The following is a 24,659-nucleotide window of genomic DNA, read 5'->3' as shown; positions in this document are numbered from 1 at the left end:
ACAGACTGACAGACCAGTTTAGAGGGGTGGTGTGAGAACAGAAAGGAAGAGGCCTGGCCCCAGATGAGCTGGGTGGATGGAAGTGGGCAGGGGGTAGGGGCTTAAAGACTAAATTATAAAATATTCACAGTGCCCAAAGAGCTGAGAGACAGGGGACACATTTATCTTTAAACAATGTTCGTTGTTTGCACATAATATGCTCATTGTATTCTTTGTTTTTTGGAGTCAGGATCTCGCTCTGTCACCCAGGCTGGAGTGCAGTGGCTGATCTGGGTCAGTGCAACCTCCGCCTCCTGGGTTTGAGCAATCCTCCTGCCTCAGCCTCCCGAGTAGCTGGGATTATAGGCATGAGCCACCACACCCAGCTAATTTTTGTATTTTTTGTAGAGACGGAGTTTTTGTGTAGGCTGAACTCCTGAGCTCAAGCGATCCACCCGCCTCCGAAAGTGCTGGGATTACAGGCGAAAGTCACTGAGCCCAGCCTGTATTTTTATTTAACTTCTGATAACTTTCTAGGTAAGGAATTTTACATTTGAAGCAATGGGTCCAAATGTCAATGTGTAAAAAATAATAATAATAAACTACAGTAAATATGCTACAGGTGTCAAAGAATTCTGGAAACCCAGAAAAAAAAATAGTAAATATATGTGGAGCAGGTGTGAGTGGAAGGCACTTATCATATGGTACTGGACCAATATTTGTAGACTGATAGGTAAGAGGGGCCTTCCTAACCATCCAGCACCTGGGGCTCCTGGATAAATGATATGATGTCACAGGGCCTTAGATACAGAGCATTTTGCTATTTTCTTCTCATCTTAACCACCCCTCAATTGTTCACTGAGCACTTACTGTTTTTAAGGCACTTTGCTGGGTGCTAGGAAGAATAAAAACTGAGAAATTGTGTCCCTCATTGAAGAAGACACCTACTGGGCAGCCTTCTCAGCCAGTGACCCCCATTTTTAGCAAACTCCTTCTTCTAGCCTCTTCTTCCACCCCCTAAGCCAGGGACATAGCAGCCACATTTAGCTGCATGACCTGCTTCCCCGAGCAAAGTTAATTTACCTGACTCAAGATGGGCCAGTCAAACTCTGTATTCCAAGAATTAGGCATCTGGATTCAGAGATACAAGTCAGCTTCAACTGCAGTTCCAACGGGAGGACACATACACTCAAGGGATGCAGGAACATTGCATTTGGCTACGGACTTACTGAGGAGCAAAGAGCCCTGGCCAGCAGAGAAAAGAATAGCACAGACTTGCAGAGAGAAATGGAAAGGGGAGGCTGGGTGGCCCCGGAGAACAGGAGAAAATCCAGTTTCATTCCCAATGTTTCCAGTTCCTGCTGCCAGTTCTTCTTCTGGCCCTGCTGCACTCCCTCTCTCTGTTTGGATTTCACGTATAAAAACCTGTCAGCAGTGACTTCAGCCAGGGTCCCTCCACTGCAGCACGATTGCATGTGGGGCTGGATAATTCTTTATTCTGGGGGCTGTCCTGTGTGCCGCAGGGCGTTAAGGAGCGTCCCTGCCTCCACCCACCAGATACCAGTAGGACTGTCCCTAATGGTGACAACCAAAAATGTCTCCATACATTGCCACATGTCTCCTGGGGGCAGGAAATTGTTCCTGGTTGACAACCACTGACTTAAATGAAGAAAAGTTTATTTTTCTCAGGTGAAAAGGAATTAGTTTAGAGACAGTGTAGTGGCTCAAAAAAGTCATCCTGAGCCTGGATTCCTTCTGGCTTCTGCCTCCATTTATAGCTTGTGGCTTCAGCCTCATTGTAGCTGCTCTGCCTCCTGCATCCCATCCACACTGAGGAGAGAAGAAGGGGCAAGTGGGAAGAGAGGTACACGAGTTTTTTTTCCAGAAGCCCCACCCAATAGCATTTCACTTACATCTCATTTGTTAGAGCTGGGTGTTTTTTTTGTTGTTATTGATTTATTTTTTCGAGACAGGGTCTCACTCTGTCACCCAGGCTGGAGTATAGTGGTGTAATTACAGCTCATTGCAGCCTCACCCTCCGGGGCTCAAGCAATTATCCCACTTCAGCCTCTAAGTAGCTAGGACCACAGATGCGTGCCATTATGTCTGGCTAATTTTTGTAGAGATGGGGTTCTGCCATGTTGCCCAGGCTGGTCTTGAACTCTGGCTTCAAGTGATCCGCCTGCCTTGGCCTTCCAAAGTGCTGGGATTACAGGCATGAGCCATGACGCCCAACCAGAGCTGAGTTTTGAGAAGCATTTCTGGCTGGCCACGTTGCCACCTCAATCAAAAAGAGGATTCTGCCACAAAGTGTCTCGGGTTGAATTATGTTCCCCTTCCTGCCCTCTGCCAAATGTGTATGTTGTCCTAGCCTCCAGTACCTCAGATGGGGACCTTATGGGGATCCAGGGCTGCTGCAGGTATAATTAGTTAAGTTAGGATGCGGTCATGCAGGAGTAAGGCGGGCCCCTAATCCACTATGCCTGGTGTCCTACAGAAAGAAGAAATGTGGACACAGATCCGCATGCAGGGAGATGATGTGTGAAGGGGAAGACAGACCCCAGGGTGATGCTTCTACAAGCCAAGGAATACCAAAGACTGCTGGCCACCCCTAGGAGCCAGGCGGAGGCCTGGGCCGTGCCTTCCTCGGGGCTTAGCAGGAACCAGCCCCACTTGCACCTTGGCCTGGAACTTCCAGCCTCCAGACCCGGGAGAGTTCTGTCATTTAAACCACTGAGTCTGGGGTACTTTGCTAGGACAGCCCCAGGAAACCAATGCACTCAGGGAGACAAGTATGAGAGATGCTGTGCAGCCAGGCAGCAAAGTCTTTGCTGGGACTCGGAAAGAACCGGAATGCTTTGAGCATGTTTCCTTCATAAGGTAGACTGTGTTCCTGGTAGGTGCAATGCAAAGGATCCAGATGAGGACAAACCCTCCCTGGACATAGGACCGGAGGAAGGAGGCAGGGCATGCACAGAACTAAGGCACCCCCAGAAAGACCAGGGCCTGGGGTGACTCACTGCTCTAGGGAGCCAAAGATTGTTTCTGGTTGGTGAGCCAGGGCGGCATATTGGAGGCACAGGCCTTGGAGACAGCAGGCCTTGGATGCGTGGAGGTTGAGGCGAGTGTTCCAAAGGAAACAATGAACCCAGAGACTTGGGGGCAGGCACACAATGGGGCCTGTGTGTGACACTGCACACTGTGTCACTCGGGTGGATGTTCCCTGAAGAACAGTACATTGTAACTGCTTCCAAAGCAAGTGAACTATGGGTTTCAACAAACTCCGGAATTTCTGTATTAAAGACCCAACAGGTGAAGAATAAAGAATTTGGAGGTATTCTTCTGACGCAGCAATTTCATTTCTGATGCAGGTCTCCTTTGCAAAACTTTTGGCAGGATGGTTTTATGCTTCTTACATTTTTTTTTCAACCTCTCTGACCTTTACATCAAAACATCCATCAGGGGCTTGTTCTGATAATCTTGGTCACTTTGATTCTTGGCCCCAAACACTGACATAGAACTGGTTTCCCAAAGGATTCTGTGGAGAAGCCTGAGAAGTGTGACAGTGTCTCTTTAATTAGATTTGTCCCTGAACTATGAGAAGGCCAGGATGTTCACGGCAGGGCCCTTAACTCTTAGAGACTCATCACTCCTGGGCAGAACATTGGCGTGTGCTCTTCCCAGCTGTGTCCCCTCGGACACAGTTTTGTGTCCGGACACAGTTTTCACAGTTTTGTGTTGGGCCAGCCATGAAAACAGGAGCTCAGCCCCTTAGTCCCAGCTCTATGGGACCAGCTTTGAGAAAAAGAGGTAATAACAGACACTGGTTTATTCAACGATGCGATCCTTCAACAGCTTTTACCACATCCACAAACACAAACTCCAGGAGGGCCTGAAGCTGAGAAGCAGATGTGCTGCTGGGGACACATATTCACAATGTGTGATCATTAAGCAGGGGTGTCCTCACTTCCCAAATTCTAGTAATCAATATGTATTTCCTATGGCTGCCATAACAAATCGCCACAAACTTAGTAGCTCAAACCAACACAAATGGGTTCTCTTTGAATTCTGAAGGTCAGAACTCTAAAATAGGTCCTAAAATCAAGGTGTCAGCAGGGCTGTGTTCCTTGCAGAGATGCCAAGGGAGAATCCATTTCCCTGATTTTTCCAGCTTCTAGAGGCCACCCACATTCTTTGACTTGTGGCCTCTTCCTCCATCTTCAAAACTCGTCCTGTAGTCATCGTCCTGTCTTTTTTGACTTTAATCTTCTTGCCTCTCTCTTAAAGATCCTTGTGAGTAGATCAGGCCCACCTGAATCATCCAGGACAATCCCTCCATCCCCAAATCCTTAACGGAATCACACCGACAAAATTCCTTTTGCTAAGTAAGGTATTCACAGGTTCTGGGGATTAGGACGTGGACGTCTTTGGTGGAGGAGGGGGCATTGTTCTCTCTACCACACCGACACTTTGCAAAAATGTGTTCTTCTTGGACAAGTACATTTTGAACATGTTGGGTTAAATTTAAAAAAAAACCAGTTTTCCTTATTGCAGGAGTTTTTAGTCTGTTTTTTTGTTTGTTTGTTTGTTTGTTTGTTTTTGAGATGGACTCTCGCTGTGTCTCCTAGACTGGAGTGCAGTGGCGCGATCTCGGCTCACTGCAAGCTCTGCCTCCCAGGTTCAAGCAATTCTCTGCCTCAGCCTCCTGAGTAGCTGGACTTACAGGCACCCGCCATCACGCTCGGCTAATTTTTGTATTTTTAGTAGAGACGGGGTTTCACTATCTTGGCCAGACTGGTCTTGAACTCCTGACTTCGTAATCCACCTGCCTCAGCCTCCCAAAGTGCTGGGATTACAGGCGTGAGCCACCGTGCCCGGCCGACTTTTTAGTCTTCAGTGTTAATGGATGTTGTAAAATCTAAGAGGGAAATGTAGTGTATAGTGTTTCCCAATCTTGTTTGAACAAGATCCCCCCTCCTCCATTTCCCCCCATGAAACCAATGGACATTTCAGGATTGAGTGGTGACACAGGCTCAGGAAGCACATTTTGGCCCAACTGCGGAAGTCAAGGCCTGGATGAGCACGTTTACATCTCACCAAGGTTTGGGGATGAAACAGATTACAGGGGAGAATCGTTCTCTGCCGGCCACCACGTGCCGTGCCGTGACACTGCAGAAGAGGAATTCTTCATTTAGGATCTGATATTTCATGTCTGAAATTTCTGAGTAGGATTTGGTTGACCTCAACTCCACCCTCCAAGGCAGATAGAGAAGTCAATCCTTCACTTATTCATTCACCCATCCATGTGCTTAGTAAGTGTATATAAGGCAACATTATACTGGGAATTCCATGTCCACAGGTTCCCTGCCCACGTTCCCCAGCTCTAGTTTCTGCGCCCCGCCCCCTTTTGGCCATAGCCACCCATAACTGTCAAGTTGAATCACAAACAGCTGTCTCCCAAAAATATCTCGAGAAATCTCCCCCAACTCTATATATTCCCTGAAGGTCGCACGAAGCAGGACTATAGGCAGGAGGGGCGGGGCCCAGGCAGAGGATGTGAGTCACTAGGCAAGTGCTGCCGCGTATTTTTGGCCTTTGGGTGGGGTGGCTGGGTGGGTTGAGCAGCACTTGTACTCATGGTCGGGTGAATTTATGGGATTCATCCAAGTTAATGGTAGTGCTGGAGGCAGCTCCAGGGAGCGAGGCAATCGGAATGTGCCTCTTACCACTCCATTAAGCCGCTCTCTGGACACGGAGCCATCCTACCCGGCCTGTGCTTTTAATGCCAAGATCCGCATTGCCCAGCCCTGGCCTGTGGGTCTCCTCCCCCTGTGCCCCTGCCCCACATGCGGTCTTTGCAAACAGTGTCCCTGGTCGAGGAGGGCACGCGGGCCTGATCTGCTTCCCCAAAGCCTGTGGAGCACTTATCAGTCCTATTTAAAGCTCCAGTTAAGGATTGGGATTCAAGACTATGCCATTAAATGACCACATTAACGAGCCCTCCGAGAAAAGCTCTCACAAAGCTTTTGAGCCCATAGCCTCTTGGCTGCCTTAGGAGCTTCCAGTGTGTTAACATTCAGAAAACCAAAATATTCTGAGCGCCGGCGCTGCAGCATTCCCAGCCCTTTGCCGACTGGAAGCTTCTCTGTCTGCTGTGTGGATGGAGCAGCAGGAGCCAGTGAGTCCTGGGCAGCCTCAGGGCCACCTGGGCACAGCCCCCCTCTGTCCCTCTGTCCCGGGGGCCCTGTCCTCTTGGCGGGGCTCCAGGCCTCTGGTGGCTGCTTTTGTGCTCTTTTGCGGGGCATCTATGAGAACAGTCTCGAAGATAATGACAGAGTGCTTGCCTGGGGAGTCAGAGGAGCTCCGGTTATGTCCAAGCAGAACCCCTGGAGCCTCTGGACTGCCTGGCACTCAGGGAGCGGGAACCGGACGGTGGGTGTGTGGCCGGGAGGAGCCTTCCAATCAGAAGAAACAAAGTTTTCAAGTTTCCTGCTGTGTCATCTCAACTGGAAAGTAGGCATATCGGGGTATTTCTGAAGGTGAAGGGCACCGTTTGCTTGTACTCTGTTCCTCGGCGTCCCCAGAAAAAGCAACTTTGATGTGAACGGGGCTCCTGGGCTGTGCTTTTACTTTCTGTGTCAGTGTCAGAGTTTCTCTCTGCCACCTCTTGACATCAGCCCTTATTTTTAGGGATGTTCAGACATGAGGGTTCGGCCTGTGCAGCCAAGAAGCCCTTGAGCTGATTCATGGCGTGGATCCCTGTCCTTGTGTCTCAACGATGGGAGGCTGGAGGTGGAGCCACAGGGCTGCTGGAGGGGAATGGGGCGAGGACCATGAGCCTGACTCAGTGGCCCCAGCGAGGCCAGGGCTTCTGGTCTTCACGGGTGGTCAAGGCTTTGTGGACCTGCCCTGGCCCCCATGCCTGAATTGCATGGAGGTGGCCCCTTTTGCACACTCAGAAAGATTCCCAGAATTCCTGCTCTCTTCTTTCTATGGTCTGGGCCGACATAGGGGCTTCTCTGCACTGGGGAGGAGCCCATCCCCTCTGAGGCTGAGCTGGGATTCCCTAACTGGATGCAGTTAGGAGTTGAGCTTAATTTTCTTTCTTTCTTTTCTTTTTTTTTTTTGTTTGAGACAGTCTCACTCCGTCGCCCCAGGCTGGAGTGCAGTGGCACAATCTCGGTTCACTGCAACCTCTCCCTCCCAGGTTCAAGCAATTTTCTTGCCTCAGCCTCCTGAGTAGCTGGGATTACAGGCACCTGCCACCACAGCTGGCTAATTTTTTGTATTTTTAATATAAGACAGGGTTTCGCCATGTTGGCCAGGCTGGTCTTGAACTCTTGAGCTCAGGCAATGTGCCTGCCTTGGCCTCCCAAAGTGCTGGGATTACAGGCATGAGCCACCACACCTGGCCTTGAGCCTAATTTTCAACGTAGTTTGATCCTGTCTGCACTTTGAAGCAGAAGTGGCACTGGCTGGATGTGGCTGAGGAGGGACACCTGGGTTGCATTGGCTCCCATTCATGGCCAAAGGCAAGGAGGGGAGAAGATGGTTACTTTTTAGAAAGAAACTTAAAAAGCAGCAAAACAAAACACATGCACACACCCCCCAAAGTGTCTTGGCTGTGGTGGCTGTGGACCTGCACCCCTGGGATGGCCCCATCATCTTTCAAAAAGCTGCTGGCACCTTCACAACCTGCTCAGCTCTAGGCCACGGCCACACTCTTCCTGGGCTGCCCCTGTCAAATGGAGCTCAGTGGAGCCACGATGTCTGGGGACCTGGATGTCCCAGCTCATCCCTGGATTCCTCCAATGGGCATCTAGCTCCAGGGCCCCTCACTGGGTTGGCCGAGACTTGGTCGGATCTGCACCGCACTTTGAGGCTTTCCTTGCCCGATCCTCCCCTTTATCTCTTCCAGGTGTCGTCCCCCAGGAAGTCTCTTGCCCTCCCACTCTGCACGGAGAGCCGCTTCCCACTCTGTCCTTCGATGGACACGCCGATGCAGCTGGGAATGAGCTTGGAAACTCTAACTGACCAGAGTGATTTCTGGGCCCTGAGTGCATTACAGATGGAGAAAGCTTCTGAATTCTCTATGGAACTCCAGGCCCGAGCTTGGGATGGGAGGTGGGCGGCTGGGTCTACAAGGAAAGAGGCCTTGCCCTGTGCCACCGAGGAGGTGGAGAGCAATCAGCGGGCCCCAGGCTGGAACCTGAGGAACCCAAAACACCAAACGCCGGGGAAACTTTCCCTTCCTTTTTTCCAAACATATGTTCAAGTCGGGGGTCTGAATATGCAGTGGGCTGCCCTATTTCCCAACCTGGCTTTGGGGAAGTAAGTCAACACAGGCAGTTGCTGAGTTTGCTTACTCTGTGCAACTTATGTAGTAACCAGCAGCTATCAATACACTTTACAGATGTGCTGGAAGATAGTTATTTAAAGGAAAACAATGATTCTTTTTAGAAAGTAAACTTCTGAAGTAAGCATCAAAACTTTGAATTTTGATGCAGCACTTTTTTTTTTGAGAGGGTGTCTTTCTCTGTTGCCCAGTCGGAGTGCAGTGGCACAATCTCGGCTCACTTCAACTTCCACCTCCTGGGTTCAAGCAATTCTCCTGCCTCAGCCTCCTGAGTAGCTGGGATTACAGGCACCCACCATCATGCCCGGCTAATCTTTGTATTTTTGTAGAGACGGGGTTTCACCATGTTGGCCAGGCTGGTCTTGAACTCCTGACCTTAGGTGATCCACCCACCTTGACCTCCCAAAGTGCTGGGATTACAGGCGTGAGCCATTGTGCCTGGCCTGACGCAGCATATTTTTAAAGACAGGATACACATGTAATTTGGAGAGAGATGGCCGATTCCAAAATATTGCAGGTATGATGACATCCTCCAATGATAAATACTTCCCAAATGGTCGTGTGAGCACTCCCAACTTCCTCCTCTGGCCAGTAGCCTTTCAAGCCAAGACCTCGAACCAGCAGGATTTTATTTTAACTGTAAGGAGAGGACAAAGCCCATGGAATGATGCCATCCAGGCTGCCCTTGGCCGGCCTCACTGCCCCTATCTGAAGGAGGCTCAGGAAGGTTTCCAAATGCCCAGAGTAGTGTGGCTCGGGTGCTTCTCAGAGTCATTCTCACCCCACTCACTGGAAGCGGGAAGGACAGGAGATCTGTCAGTCAGGTCGGCCATGGAGGTCAAAGGTAGCTCTGTTGAGAATGTGCGGATGTTTGTCCTTACAGATGGTCCAGACAAGGGATGGCACAGATTTCATTCCCGCATTGTCTTTTGACCGCAGGTGCTACCCTGAGCACTGTCTGGGGAGGATTTCAAGGCTGCGCCCAGGCCACCCCTGATGGATGCATCAGTCACTTCAGCCGTGGTGCTGGCAGGGAGCCCAAGCACAGGAGCATCCTCTGTGGTCCTCCCAGCCAGGACCCTCTCATTTCCTGTCTGCACCGCAGCCCCAGTGTGTTCCTCTGTTAAAGCTAGGAGCATGGGGGCGACACCTTCTGGGCCTGCCACTGTTCCTTCAGAAGTGACCTTTGACCTCCCCATCAGCCTGTGCTGCGTAGGTCTGGGGTCATTTTCTGCTCAGATATCTTCTCTCCCTGACGATCGACTCCCCCTGAAGGGGTGAGCCACTGTCGGGAGGAGAGAGGGAGCTGAGCATGCAAGGAAGGGCAACCCCAGCCCAGATCCTGGAGGGCTTTGGGCTTCCGGGTAGAAGCCGGTCTTCGCGTCAGCAAACCAAGAAAATACCTCCCTGAAATGGTCTCCAGGTCCCCCCAAACACCTGCCTCCCACTTCCGCCTTCTCCACTGATGCCTGCAGCTCCATAAGTAGCGTTTCATTCCACCCCAACAGGAGCTGGTACCGGTTCTTCCCTTGCCTCATGCTGGGGTAGATTTTAATTAGGATTGGGAGCAGGGAAAGGAGCTAGAGAAAGGAAGGGTTCCAGGAAGCTGGGAAGGGAGATGTCGGGTGGGGTGATGGGAAAGGAGGCCAAGGACCACCTTTGCCTGTAGGGTGGGCTGAACTGTGTCCCCACGAAAGATAGGGAGTCTTAACCCCAGATACCTGTGAATGTGACCTTATTTGGGAATAGAGTTTTTGCAGATGGAATCAAGTCACTATAAGGTCATTAGCGTGAGCCTTAATTTAATAGGATTGATGTCCTTCTAAGAAGAGGAGACAGGGACACACGGGAGAAGGCCGTGTGATGAAGCAGGCAGAAGCTGGAGCGATGCTACCACAGGCCAAGGAACACCAGGGCTACCAGGAACCGGAAGAGGCGAGGAGGGGCCGTTCCCTAGAGGCTTTGGAGAGAGCATGGCTCTGTCAACGCCTTGACTTCAGACTGGTAGCCCCCAAACGGTGAGAGAATAATTGTCTATTGTTTTAAGCCCCCCGGCTTATAGTACATTGTAAAGGCAGCCCTAGGAAGCCCTAGCCAGTTTCACTCGTTATGATAAATATCATAGATGATGACTGTCATATATTGGATGTGCTGGAGATCTTAACAGCCACAGAATAAACTGCAAGCCAAAAAAAGAACATTCATATGAGGTCCCCAGCAGGGGCTGGCTGTGCAAGTCAGAGACTGCAGAACCAGGTAGGCAGACAAAGCAAAATTGCCTGGAGCTGGACACGTATGTGCACCACTGGGAAATAAATAGACTTGCGGTGGAAATGACCAATGTGGATGGCCAGGGAAATGCCGGCAGCAATAAAAGAAAAGAGTGCACAAGGCCTGTAAATCAGCAGATGCAAGAGCTCCCGAAAAGTAGCGAAGTCTGAAATAAAAGGCAGGCTCAGGCTTGTGGTCCAAGAAGTTAAAGCAGGAAATCAGAGCGTGGGCACTGTGTGTGCTGGGCTCCCGAAGACCGCAGAGAGTGGCCAGACGTCTCCAGAGGCAGCGTCATGCAGGGCAAAGGGGACCTGAGGAGTGTCAGCATCCTCGGTCACCTCCTCCTTTGAACCAGCTGTTCGGAATCTGGTCTCTTACTTAGGATAATTGTAGGAACTGACTTTTTTTTATTTTTCTTTTCTCACCTATTGGCTGACTGAAAGAACCGACTTTTAAATGAGCACCTCCCTCATTAGAATTGCTCAAATGACAACAGCTGCAGCAGTGGGAGCTGCTTGAAAATCCAACAGTCTGCATTCCACAGTGACAGTATTCTTGGTCACCTCGGAGACATGGCAGCCGGGAGCCACGGCTCTCATTGCTCGGGGTTGGTTGGGTTACCAGCCCTAGGGCTACAGTATGTATCTAAAAGAGAGGCTTGGCTGGCAGTTAAGAGGGGTGCAGGACATCAGGATGGGGTTCACGAGGCAAGAGTGGATGGAGCCAGGGGCCCGGTTGGGATGAGATGGGACAGTTCCAATGGGCAGGACAAACCCCAGCCACCGTCTCAGGGTAGTGTCTGAATTTGACAGGAGGTAAACAGCAGACAAAATCCTGGAGCACAGGGGGGCAAGCAGTGTCTCATTCCCATGAATGGCAACATTGGAGGACTGAGCCCCAAGAGCATGGTTTTGTCATCAGCCTCAAAGGCATGGCTTTCTGTCTGGCGCTGGCAGCAGCCGCTTAGCACCATAGCTAGGAAGAAGCAGCCTAAATCCCTCACATTTATTTCACTTTGACTCTTTTGACCAAAACACCACTGTTTAAGGCCTCATTTTTCTTCTCCCATGTGGAAAATCATATTGCTTAAATTTAAAAATGAAGATAGATAGATGGATGAAAAAAATCCCCATACAGCGAAATTCTGCCTGCGACAAAAAGGTCTCCACGTCTGAGGTGACGGTCAACTTCGAGTGACACCAAGAACATTAAAATCTCTCTATAAAAAAAGAATAGGAACCAATAGGGCTCGTGAAAATGCCACATTAAGAAAAGTCGACAAATATATACTTAGTGGTAACTATGGTTGCAGAGAAAGAGAAAACTTAAAACAATATGAACATATATGGTTATATAGATTGAAAACCCACCGTGTCATAAAACCCCAGGACACAAAATGCATCAGCGTAGACAGCAGCTGTACAGACAATGCTGGGGCAGTTGTGGAGTGGGACTGGAGGGCCGGAGGAGCCATCGAGTCAAGTCCAAGGCCATTAGCCTTGTGATGCCAGCAAAATGTGTGAGTGGGGAGCCTCTATGTTCTCTACTGTGAAATGGGGATGACAGTACTTCCTTGTAGGGTTGTGGTCATGAAGTTACTCAGCACAGGGCTTGGCATGTGCTCATAACAACGAGTGGTGGATAATAATAATATGGTAACAGTAGGCATCATTGTGAGAAGGGACAGAGACCCAATGTGAAAAGTATAGAAAGGGCTCTTACAAATCTCCAAGCACATAAAAGTCCCTAAAAGACAAATGGCGAAGGGTTCACAGTTCACAGAAATGGAAAAAAAGTAAATGAATGAATTCAATGAATATTAGGGGAAGAAAACCGTTACTAATTAGTGACGAAGCACAAAGTAATGCAAGTGTCCAACACCATTTTGACAGCACTTGAGAAATGATCGAGAATTCAGAAACACGGTAAAAACTGACGCTGGTCCCGACAGTTAAGCAGGAATATCCAGGAGTTCCTGACGGTAGTGCAAATGTGTTTGATTACTTTGGAAGACCATTTGGTAATTCTCATCAAAAGCCATAATACGCTACACTTTGATCTCATCATTCTCTTCCTGAGAATGAAATAATTCCGATTAAGAGAAAGCTACACTTATAATGAGACACGTAGTCAGAATTATGAGAATAGAAATAGGTTAGCATCCCCTAAAACAGAAATGGTTACTTTGTCATAAGAATACTAATTCTATAACATATTACACGGTGATTAAAATGAGAGTGTATATAAAATAATGTTGTCTTAACATTATTTTATAATACAATTTATTGAAATAATTAATTACAGATATTTTTAAAATATATAGCTAAAGATGAGATGAAGCTATCAGTTAATGCAACTTATTTGATGTAGGTAGAGGAACTTAGATACAACTATGTATGTTATTTTATTAATAAGTACGTTAAAAGACATATAACTAAATTATCTTAATTTCTCTGTATCACCTGTTATGAATACACGACTACCCGTGATTCATTTTGTACTGACCTATACAAGAGTATACAAATCTAAATCAGGCACTGAATTAAGGCACAAGCTAGCTGTGTCCTCTCTGGAACATTTCCTGACTCAATTTAGAAATATCAGCTGAGCGTGTAGAGTTGTCTCTTTAAGGAAAGCTTTATTCTCTCAAGACTACTTGGTTCCCTGATACTCTCTTTAATGTTATTATAAGAACTCTAATCTTTTAATCTGCTAAATCACTCTCTATTATTCTTATATCTCAAAACAGCTTCAAAAGTCACTGGATTTTTCAATGAGAAGGAAAAGTTAGGCAGCTACCAAATAGCTGAAACAATATTAAATCTGATGGATCCAGCCAAATAAAAATGTTCATTCATGGGATTTGTGGTTGTTGAGGAATCTTCTAAGTTTTATAAATGGCAAAAACTCTTTCTCAAAGTTACAGATCAGACCTCACATATGCATGAGAAGAGAAGCTATTTTTGTCTCTGGGTTCCAGTTACACATCCACAGCCTGGAAGCTTTGTTCTCAGAATTCATGCTGTCATCAAAAGGACTCAATACAAACACTGCAACCAGCCTGCCATGGCTTAGCTGTGACCGCAGCTGCAAACTCTTTTGTCATGTGAAAACTTTTGGCTTTTTCTGGGTGTGGAATGCCTGTTGGTCCCAGCTCCGCCTGCCTCTCCTCCTCCTGGAATCATGTCCATCCTTTCAGTCAACTCAGTTTGTCCGCATCTTCCAGGCCTCATACCTCCGCCTGATCTGCATGGCAGTGGTGGGCTTGCTCTTTGTGCTTTTACACTGACTGTGATCATGTTTAGCGAGTCAGCTTCTGTCTACAAAGTCGACCTGCACCTGTGTGATGTCTCTCCCTAGCTGGATGCAGCTTCTCCATGGGCTAAGTTCATCATGTTAACAGTGCCTGCCCCACAGGCCGTCAGGGGATCTTAATGGGTGGTCTATGGAGAGACTTTAGGGGGTATATAAATCCCCAAAATTGTAGGCAAAGTTTGTGTGCGCTGTGGCCTATTGACAGCGGGGACTCTGCAGCTGCTTTCTCCTAAGAAGCCTCCTGGGGGTTTTAGCGAATCGTGGTGGTCTCCTTCCCTCTGGAGTGATTAGTTTCAGCTTTGGCTCAACATGGTGCAGACCCATGGGATCCAAAGGGAAGTTTGCCGGGCATTTCTGGGAAGGAGGTCTCTTCTTCTGATTTCTGAGTGAGGGTAGGGAGCCCACTTCTTCATCAGACGCCGTGGCTCTTACACGAATGATGCCTAGAGCAGACACAGCCCTTCCAGGACCAGAGGCCAAGGCTGACAATGGGACAAGAGGGCAGAGGAAGAAGTGGGGAGCACCTAGGCCTTCCTCTTTGACCGAGCACTGTCCTAACCAGTCCTGACTGATTCACTTCTAGTTACATGATATAATAAACATTCTATTTCTTAAGGCACTTTTAACATGAGTGCAGCATTTTAGAGTTTCATCAGGTGATCCACTGGATCTGAGTCTCTGCTCAGGCTTAAGGATGCCCATAAAAGGTGCCCAGTTAAATGTTGATTGGTTGATTGGCACACAGAGAATCGCTGGAAGTGCCGCTGAGTCATCCAGGTGCCAAGGGAGCTTGCCAGGCCTGTCTAGAGGAGGTTGGCCAACTGGAGTGTGTTGTTCTCCCACTCAAGTCCACTGCCCAGTGCTGCCAGACATGGGAGAGCAACTCAGAGAGGGCTGGATGTTAGACCAAGCAAGGTCTTAAGAGTATCACGCTCAGGGAGATGCCCAAGAGGGGACCAGCTGGCTGTTTGTGTGGGTGTTTCTTCACTGGGTAGACAAGAAAGAATCCTCCTTATCAAGGGCCTGTAGAGTAGATGGACTTAAGCTTTTGCACCCACTCTGGCTAAGCTGTAGTGTTAAGAAGGATTCTGAAGCTGTGTCCATATTTAGCTGGAAACTGTGCCTTGATTATTAGTTAAGTGTCCCATGGATACAAATGGAAAGAATCGAGGCATTCACGCCAGTGATTCATCCCCCCTGTCTAGGGTCTGGTTCTTGGCTTTTTAGATCAGGAGACTCAGGGAGCCCCTTCAAAGCAGATACCCACTTCAAAAGTGGGTTCATCTATCTCCTGGAAAATGCCCCACTCCCTTTGATAGACTGTTCTGCTCAAAAACGTCTTCTGACTGAGCACAGTGTCTCACGCCTTTAATTCTAGCACTTTGGGAGGTTGAGATGGGCAGATCCCTTGAGCCCAGGAGTTTGAGACTAGCCTGGGCAATGTGGTGAGACCCTGTCACTACAAAAAAATAAAAACAATTAGCCAGGTATGGTGGTACGAGCTTGTAGTCCCAGCTACTTGGGAGGCTGAGGTGGGAGGATCACCTGGCCTCAGAGGTCAAGGCTGCAGTGAGCTGAGATCATGCCACTTGCACTCCAGCCTGGGTGACAGAGTGAGGTTTTGTCTAAAAAATAAAATAAAATAAAATAAATAAATAAATAAATAAATAAATAAATAGGTCTCTGAGGCTGAGGACAGGCACCCTCCGGGGATGGGGTGGCGCTATCTGAAGCTGTCTCCCTCTGTCAACTAACAAGCTGGCGCCAGAAATACCAGCTGGTCTCCTGTTCCTCGGACAGTGGTGGGCAGTCTCGGACATGTGTCCTTTTTTGGATCCTGTGAGGAAGAGTGTGACCTTTCTGCTTGGCACTTGGCTCATCAGCCTGATGCACGCATAGCGTGGTAGAGGGCCAGGTGCACAGACGTGATGCTGTGACCCTGGGGAACGCTGTCTCAGGGCCCACGTTCAGCGTGGCCCCTTCAGATGTGAAGGGCCCCCTGCAGATCTGCTCCGTGTGCCGTGGAGTTGCTGGTTCTGATTAGGGAATGGTTTCCTTTAGTCCCTCCGGGTCTAGGAATGCTCTCTGCTCACCTGGACACTGTTGGGTGAGCACAGGATAAACATCACAAAATGAAGAGTGCCATCTGCAGAGCCAAGAAGCAGAGGCTCGCTTGGAGAAGGACAGGACTGGGCCTAGAAGGGTTTGGCGGGTGGCTCTGCCTGGCCATTTGGGGACAGGAAAGGAGAGGGAACCCCAAGTAAGGGGAGCGGCCTGAACAAAGGCCGGGACAGGATGTAGGGCTTGCTTGGGGCCTGGTGACTGAGGCCCCATTTGCCCGGCCCAGGGTCTGTGTTCTACTCAGGGGTGAGAAGTAGGGAAGGATTGGAGGAGGTTACGGACTTGAGGGAAATGAAACTTTAAGGAAGACTCCTGTGGCTGCTGGGGGTGGGAGGGAGAGGAGGGAATCCAGAGAGGCAGAGAACCATCCAGGAGGGGGTGAGTGTCGGGCTGAGGGTGCTGGCTCCATGCTGGGGGTTCATACCAGAGGCCGCCAGGAGCTCAGGTGAGGGCTGCTGCGGAACTCCCTTTCCCTGGCCAGGCCTCCCTCCCCTCCTTTCCCTCTCTCCCTGCCCTTCCCAGGTGTGCTGATGACTCGGTGGGCTCAGGTGGTGCTGGCCTCCCGTGCTCAGGGACTGAGAGCTGGCTGCTCCTTCCTACACAGCCCCTCTCTGAGAGACTGCAAACCTCCCTCCAGGCAGGCAGAGCTGGGGGACGGGGCGTCAGCCACCGATGTGCTTGAAGCAAAGCAGATGGTGCTCTTGGCTCAATGGAGGTGGCCGAAGGACATGACCTTCCCCCCCAGCCTTTCTTTTGGGAAAGGAAGTCTTTGGGAGTTTGTAGCAACTGAATAAATCTTGTCATTTTGATAAGCAGGGTCCCTGTTTCGCTCCCTGCATGGAGAAAGCGCCACACTTCCTCCGATTGTTCCCGCTGATGGCATTTCAGTCTGTGAGGCGGGATTGCTGTCCCGGGGAGTTTAGGAAGGAAGTGCAGGCCCCGCCGCGGTGGCAGGAGAGGCGTGCGGTGCAGGCCGGTTATTCTTGGAGGTTATTTCCATCTGCTGGGCCCAGAGCAGCTCAGGTTTCTGCACCCAGGCCGGCCACGTCATGGGAGGGTGAGGCTTTGCTTTATAATAATAGACTCAGGCTCTCCGGGCCAGGCTGGCGGCTCCTTGAGGACGTCAGGTTGCCCTGGCTCAGTGTCCCCCAGGACCTGGAGTGCCCCATGAGCGCCCGTTTGGTGTCCCTGCCATGCCCCAGGACCCTCCATGAACAGCAGCTCCTCACGCAGCTCCCAGAGAAAAGCAACCCCCAGGAGACTGACCCGGGAAAGCCACGTGGGGAGAGCCCGGCTGCAGCTTCCCAGTGTGGGAGGAAGAAGGTTCTGGTGACCGGAGCTGCTTCTGGTGTGGCAGCCACCGTCCTGGGAGGCAGGAGACCCTGGCAGGGCAAGGGTTTGCTCTCTGTCTTCCGGGCATCCCATGCAGGCCCCACTCGGGCCACTTTATTTTAAAAATTCAAGTCATTTTTATGGTTATAGATATTAGTATTAGTTTGCTGGCCAACGTAAATTACCACAGACTGGGTGCTTAAGTAACAAGAATGCACCGCGCAGGGTCTGGAGGCTGGAAGTCATAGGCCAAGGTGCAGCCGCGGCTGGGTCCTGCTGAGGCCCCGAGGGAGGCGTGGCCCAGGCCTCGCCCCGGCACCTGGAGGTGGCCGGTGGTCTTTGGCGTTCCTTGGCACGTAGAAGCATCATCCTGGTCTCTGCCTTCATCTTCACACAGCATCTCCCTGCGTGCGGGTCTGTGTCCACATTCCTTCTTTCTATAACGACACCAGGCATATTGGATTAGGGGCCCACCCTACTGTATGACCTCATCCTAACTTGACTAATGACACCTGCGACAACCCTCTGTCCCAATAGGGTCACCTTCTGAGGTTCTGGGAGTTAGGACTTCAACACATGAATCTGGGGGACGCAGTTCAACCTGTGACAGATGTGGCACATACGGATGGTAGAAACTTAGAAAATAGAGATGATCAGAAAATGAAGGAGTAAAAACTCGACATTTCTACGGCTCAGAGATCGTCACTGTGACTAGCTCAGGGCACATCCTCCTGAAAAACCATGTCTCAGAATGAGACAGAATGTGTATCCTGTTGGGTAGCCTGCTTTACACAACGGTCTCCGTCTTCCTAGTCTGCCAAATTTCTTCTCTAATACCTGGTCTGTGTTCAAATTGTGTGTTCTTTCTGCTTTCTTCGTTCAAACCAATAACCAGTCCGTGGCCATGCATGTTAACTGGTGGCTGTGTCGCTGAAGTCCTCTTTTTATGGTATTGGCTTATTTTGGGCCGGCTATGTTGCACAATCCCTGCACTGCCTGTAAACTGGCGCTCATAGCTAAACCGCTGACGGCCTTGAGTTAAACGTTGCTGGACAGAAAGCATTGCAGGGACATCTACTTGCTGCAGGTCAGAAGACACAAAACATCTGGTTGACCTGCGTCAGGGTTTTGCCAGGTCCAGGCGTTCCTGCACTGGGTGGGAAGTGTGTCAAGATGACCTCGACTGGCCCCTTGCAACACTGAGGATTTTCAGCTTGGAAGCTTCTGATAGTTGTCTTTTCTGGTGGCAGCGGCATTGGGAGAGGGGGCGTGGCAGGGTCTTCGGATCAGCCCAGGCTACTGCCCTTGAGGATTGTACCGAGGGACTGGCCCAAAACGTCCAGTTCTAAGAATAGTGTTCCTTGGATTCCTGACATTTTGTCCACAAATGTGCAGTGAAGGGCACGTGCTTTCCTCACTGCACCTGCGTCTCACACACAGCAGGCTGCAATCACACGGGGTCAGCTGCACACTCGCCTATCTTCCCTCCTACACCGCTTCCGTGAAGGACCATGACTTTTTTAATCCAACATTTTATGGTTTATTTTTCTTTGGAGGAACAATTTACAAGGAAACACAAATTTCATGTGTATATTTGCTGGTGATTTGACAAATGCAAACACTTTTTATAACCCAAACTTCTGTCAAGATCTAGAACATTCCCACCACCCCATAAAGTTATCACTCCATAAAGTTCCCCGGGGGCCTGCCCCAGTCAATCTCTGACCACGCAGAAGTAACATCATCACTGTTCCTGTTTTTTTCCATCATAGACTATTTTGTCTTTTCTAGAACTTTGTGTAGATGGAATCTGCAGCACGCTGTCTTACTCAGTGAAGTTCGGGTTTCATCCACGGTGGTGCAGATGTCCCTAGCTTGCCGCTTTTTTTTTTTTTTTTTGGGATGGAGTTTTGCTCTTGTTGCCCAGGCTGGAGTGCGATGGTGCAATCTTGGCTCACTGCAACCTCTCCCTCCTGGGTTCAAGCAATTCTCCTGCCTCAGCCTTCCAAGTGGCTGGGATTACAGGCCTGTACCACCATACACGGCTAATTTTGTAATTTTAGTAGAGATGATGTTTCACCATGTTGGTCAGGCTGGTCTCGAACTCCTGACCTCAAATTATTCGAGCGCCTTGGTCTCTCAAAGTGCTAGGATTATAGGTGTGAGCCACTGCACCCCTGGCCTAGCTCGCTGCCTTTTATTCCTTTATTGTGGGAACATACTGCGGTTTCTTCATTCCTTCTCCTATTGACGGACACTTTGGCTGTTTGAGCGTTTTTGCACAAGTAATTTTGTGTATGAATGTTTTCCTTTCTCTTGGATAAATATCCAGGAGTGAAATGAGTGGGTCATAGTTGAAATGATGGCAGCATTTTACTCCCCCACGACAATGTCTGAGTCCTGGTGTGACCTAGTCTATTTGTTGCCTTTCTGGGGAATGTGTGGTGTATTTTAATGTGGTTGACTTGCATTTCCTTGGTGATTTATGAAAACAAGAAGTTTTTTAGCATGCTTTTTGGTCATTTGTGTATATTCTTTTGTGACCCTAACTTTTTAAAATTAATTTTTATTTCTCTTCCTTAATAAGCACTGTGAAATGTCATTGCACTTAGTCAAATAGGCATTCAACACATGAATTGAATTTCTTCCCCATCCTCACCCTTCAGTGAAGACTGTCCAAGATATGCAAACCAATACAAAGAGAATTCTTTGAGAAAAAGCTGAGTCATGCCCCTTGATCATGTTGTACCTGAGTTCCACTCTCTGGGACGCTGGCAGCCTCATCATGAAGCAGATGTGGGAGGCCAGGCGGTGAGGTGCTGCTGGCCTGTGCAGTGTACACGATGTCCTCTAAGTGGGGTTGAGGGGGGTGCTGACGCATCAGGGGATAGGCATACTGGATGTGGGGGAAAGGGCAGAAAATAGCCCTTTGCTCTAAAGAGCTCAGCTTATGGGTCTTGGTGGGGAAGGGAGTGAAAGTGCAGGCATCACAGCTGAGGCCAGGGAGGAAGTGAAGCACGGCCTCCAGAGTTGGATTAGTGGCCAGGGGGGAGTCGTGATGCCAAAGAGCTTCTTTATGTGTCAGGCAGAGGATCTCCTTCTTTCAATGGAGAATGACATTTGTCACCCCACTTAGCAGAGGCTCCTTTGAGCCAGCTCAGATGGTTTAGAAGACAACCACTCAGAGCCACCAGGTACCCAGGGGCACTCATGGCCCGGGTCCAGCATGGCCTGGCCCTGCGTCCCCTCTCCCTGCCCTGGGGAGGGGGGGAGTGGGCATTCAGACTCAGTTTCTCTCTATTATTATTAATATTTGAAAAAAAATTTTGAGACAGGGTCTTGCTCTGTTGCCCAGGCTGGAGTATAGTGATGTGATTTCAGCTCACTATAGCCTTTGCCTTCCAGGCTCAAGTGATCCTCCCACCTCAGCCTCCAAGTAGGTAGGACTATAGGTGCACATCGCCACACCTGGCTAATTTTCTATGTTTTTTGTAAAGACGAGGTTTTGCCATGTTGCCCAGGCTGGTCTCAAACTCCTGTACTCAAGTGATCTGCCCATCTCCCAAAGTGCTGGGATTACAGGCATGAGCCACCACGCGTGGCCTTCTTCTTCCTTTATCAGCCCCATTTCTGTCCTTCCCTGGGTCGCCCCCGCCTGTTCCCACCCACGTGCTTCCCTTCATTTGCAGTAACTCATTGCATTGTTGGAGGACTTCACTGCTCTGTTTCTGTGGACCGATAGCTGCCCCGGAATTCCACTAGAGATCCTTGGACTAGGCCACAGCGACGGAGAAAGAGGAAAAGGAGATAAAAAGAAGCTGGATTAAGAAAAGGCTCAGGAAGAAAGGGTGAAAGAGAAGGGGAGGAAGAAAGGGACTCAGATGATTTCTGCAGAGTTTGGGGTAGCACCCGTGAGAGGTGTCTGCTTCCACCCCGGGTTAGGTGCTCCTTCTTGGGTTAAGTGCTCCCCCCAGGTTAGGCACTTCTCCCTGGGTTAGGCACTCCTCCCTGGGTTAGGCACTCCTCCCTGGGTTAGGCGCTCCCCCCTGGGTTAGGTGCCCCTCCCTGGGTTAGGCGTTCCCTCCTGGGTTAGGCACGCCTCCCTGGGTCAGGTGCTCCCCCCTGGGTTAGGCGCTCCCCCCTGGGTTAGGTGCTCAGGGCCCTGCCAGCAAAGTGAAGCTGCTGCTTCCCACCCCCGGAGACACCACCTTCCCTCTCAGTGCAGGTTCACAGCATGCTGGGCAAGCAGCACCTGGTCAACACATAAGGGGACATGATAAAAACAGGAGCTTATAATCCAGAGATCCCTTGCAACACATCTCTGCTTATGCAGTGGGGACACCATTCGGAAAAGATGCCCCCAACATTTGTCTCGTTTCTCACTGGATCAAACTACTCTCCTTATTCCTTTAGAATCAGGTGCTGCCAAAGACAGAGAATCAACCTAAATGGCCATCAGTGGTAGACTGGATAAAGAAAATGTGGTGTACGTACACCATGGAATCTTTCCCAGCCATAAAAAAATGAGATGGTGTCTTTCGCAGGGACGTGGATGGAGCTGGAGGCCATTATTCTTAGCAAACTAATGCAGGAACAGAAAACCAAATATCACATGTTCTCATTTATAAGTGGGAGCTAAATGATGAGAACACATGGACACAAAGATGGGAATGCAGACACCAGGGCTACTTTAGGGCGGAGGGTGGGAGGAGGGAGAGGATCAGAAGAGATACCTACTGGGTACTAGGCTTATTACCTGGAGGATGAAATTATCTGTGCACCAAACCCCTGTGACATGCAGTTAACCGATATAACAAACCTGCGCATGTACCCAGACCCTAAAATAGAAGTTATAATAAAGATTTATCATATTAAAATAAGAATAAAGTGCTCTGATCCTGCCTGACTCAAACTTGAAACTGTCCCCACAAAGCAGCAATTCAAATTTTAAGATTTTCCAGAGAAAATAAGTTGTAAAATGCAAGGAAAATAATGAGGAAGATGGGAGGCCACTCGGTGTGACAGAGCCAGCATGGGGTCCCATGCTGTGGGTCATTAAGGACAGAACTGAGGCCTCTTAGGGATGCCTGCCTAGGCCAGAAAGGATTAGAGGGAGAAGAGAAAGGTCTCATGGGCTAGAAAGCGAGTAAACATGGAAAGAGCCTCCTGGCGTGGTGGCCATGGCAAGCGGGGCTCCCAGCAGAGAGGAGCTGTGAGAAAGCGCCAGGGCCCTTTCAGCCTCAGAGAAAGCAGCCTTGACAGAGGGGCCCCAGAACACTGGGAGGGGGCGAGGCTGGCACAGGATGCTCTCCACAAGGGCCACACTCCAGGGTGACTCATTCCCAGGCCCCTGCGGACAACCTTGGGCCAAGTCCCATTTCCTCCCTGAGAAACGCTTTAGCCAGGGGAGGGAGGCGACCTGCAGCGTCTCTGTGGGGCGATCCCACTCCAGGAGTCAGCTCCCTCCCCCCTGCGGAGAGTGCCCCAGATTGGAGTCGCCTTGGCTGTATTTACTCCTCTCCAAAGGCCCGCGGAGGCAGATGGTGGTAAAATGCTACGTGGGAGAAGTAGCACCTGATTCTCTAGATCACGGATCACAGTCCCAACTCCAGTGCTTGGGGGAAACTTTAGAGATCAAGCCTGGCCCCACCATTCATTTTACAGACAGAGAAACTGGGGCCCAGAGAGTTGAAGTTACTTAGCCAAGACCTCCAGCTGTTCAGTGGCAGCATCTGGCTGGAAACTCTTGTTTCCTAGATCCTAGCTCAGAGTGGGACCCTCACACCACCTGGAAGGAAAGGGACACAGAGAGATGGGAACCAGGGGACACTTCTGAGCCAGGAGGGTGCTGTCCTGCTTTTCTGGGAATAGGGGGGAAGGGGAGAAAGGAAAGTGCCAAGGAGGGATGCTGACTGAATGGGGGAGTGGGGGAAGGATGCAGACTGCAGGGGGAGTGGGGGAGGGATGTGGACTGCAGGGGGAGCAGGGGAGGGATGCAGACTGCAGGGGGAGTGGAGGAGGGATGCTGAGTGCAGGGGGAGTGGGGGAGGGATGCAGACTGCAGGGGGAGTGGGGCAGGGAAGCTAACTGTGGGGGGAATGGGGGAGGGATTCTGGCTGCAGGGGGAGTTGGGGAGGGATTCTGGCTGCAGGGGGAGTTGGGGAGGGATGCTGAGTGCAGGGGGAGTTGGGGAGAGATTCTGGCTGCAGGGGGAGTTGGGGAGGGATGCTGAGGGCAGGGGGAGTTGGGGAGGGATTCTGGCTGCAGGGGGAGTGGGGGAGGGATGCAGACTACAGGGGGAGTGGGGGAGGAATGCTAACTGCAGGGGGAATGGGGGAGGGATTCTGGCTGCAGGGGGAGTGGGGGAGGGATGCTGAGTGCAGGTGGAGTTGGGGAGAGATGCTGAGTGCAGGGGTAGTGGAGGAGGGATTCTGGCTGCAGGGGGAGTTGGGGAGGGATGCTGAGTGCAGGGGGAATGGGGGAGGGATTCTGGCTGCAGGGGGAGTTGGGGAGGGATGCTGAGGGCAGGGGGAGTGGAGGAGGGATTCTGGCTGCAGGGGGAGTGGGGGAGGGATGCAGACTGCAGGGGGAGTTGGGGAGGGATTCTGACTGCAGGGGGAGTTGGGGAGGGATGCTGAGTGCAGGGGGAGTGGAGGAGGGATTCTGGCTGCAGGGGGAGTTGGGGAGGGATGCTGAGTGCAGGGGGAATGGGGGAGGGATTCTGGCTGCAGGGGGAGTGGGGGAGGGATGCAGACTGCAGGGGGAGTTGGGGAGGGATTCTGACTGCAGGGGGAGTTGGGGAGGGATGCTGACTGTAGGGGGAGTGGGGGAGGGATGCACACTGCAGGGGAGTGGGGATGGGATGCCGACTGCAGGGTGGAGTAGGGGAGGGATGCAGAGTGCTGGATGGCATGGAGATGGGATATGCTGACTTTAGAGGGAGTGGGAGCTGAAGGTGTCCTTGCCTCCCTTTGCTTTGGCCTTTGGATAAACTGCTCTTTACAGTTTTGCTAACTTTTTCTTTTTTCTTTTGAGACAGAGTCTCATGCTGTTGCCCAGGCTGGAGTGCAGTGGTGCCATCTTGGCTCGCTGCAATCTCTGCCTCCCGGGCTTAAGTAATTCTCATGCCTCAGCCTCCTGAGTGGCTGGGATTACAGCCATGAGCCACCATGCCCGGCTAATTTTTGTTTTTTTTTGTAGGGATGGGATTTTGCCATGTTGGCCAGGCCGGTCTCGAACTCCTGACCTCAAGTAATCGGCCCATCTTGGCCTCCCGAAGTGCTGG

At 50.4% G+C, this 24,659-nt stretch overlaps 1 long non-coding RNA gene across 1 annotated transcript; it reads left to right on the top strand.

The window, feature by feature from the left end:
- The first annotated feature begins 5,837 nt into the window (after nucleotides 1-5,837).
- Nucleotides 5,838-14,543, top strand: LOC129059803 (uncharacterized). The gene is made up of 4 exons (XR_008525892.2): nucleotides 5,838-6,492; nucleotides 7,898-8,155; nucleotides 9,275-12,125; nucleotides 13,356-14,543. It is a non-coding gene; the product is annotated as an uncharacterized LOC129059803 (long non-coding RNA).
- The last annotated feature ends 10,116 nt before the right edge of the window (nucleotides 14,544-24,659 follow it).

This window comes from Pongo abelii, chromosome 5, assembly GCF_028885655.2.
Source record: "Pongo abelii isolate AG06213 chromosome 5, NHGRI_mPonAbe1-v2.0_pri, whole genome shotgun sequence".
Classification (NCBI taxonomy): domain Eukaryota; kingdom Metazoa; phylum Chordata; class Mammalia; order Primates; family Hominidae; genus Pongo; species Pongo abelii.
Note: the sequence above shows the minus strand (reverse complement) of the source record. Positions and strands in the feature narration are given on the sequence as shown.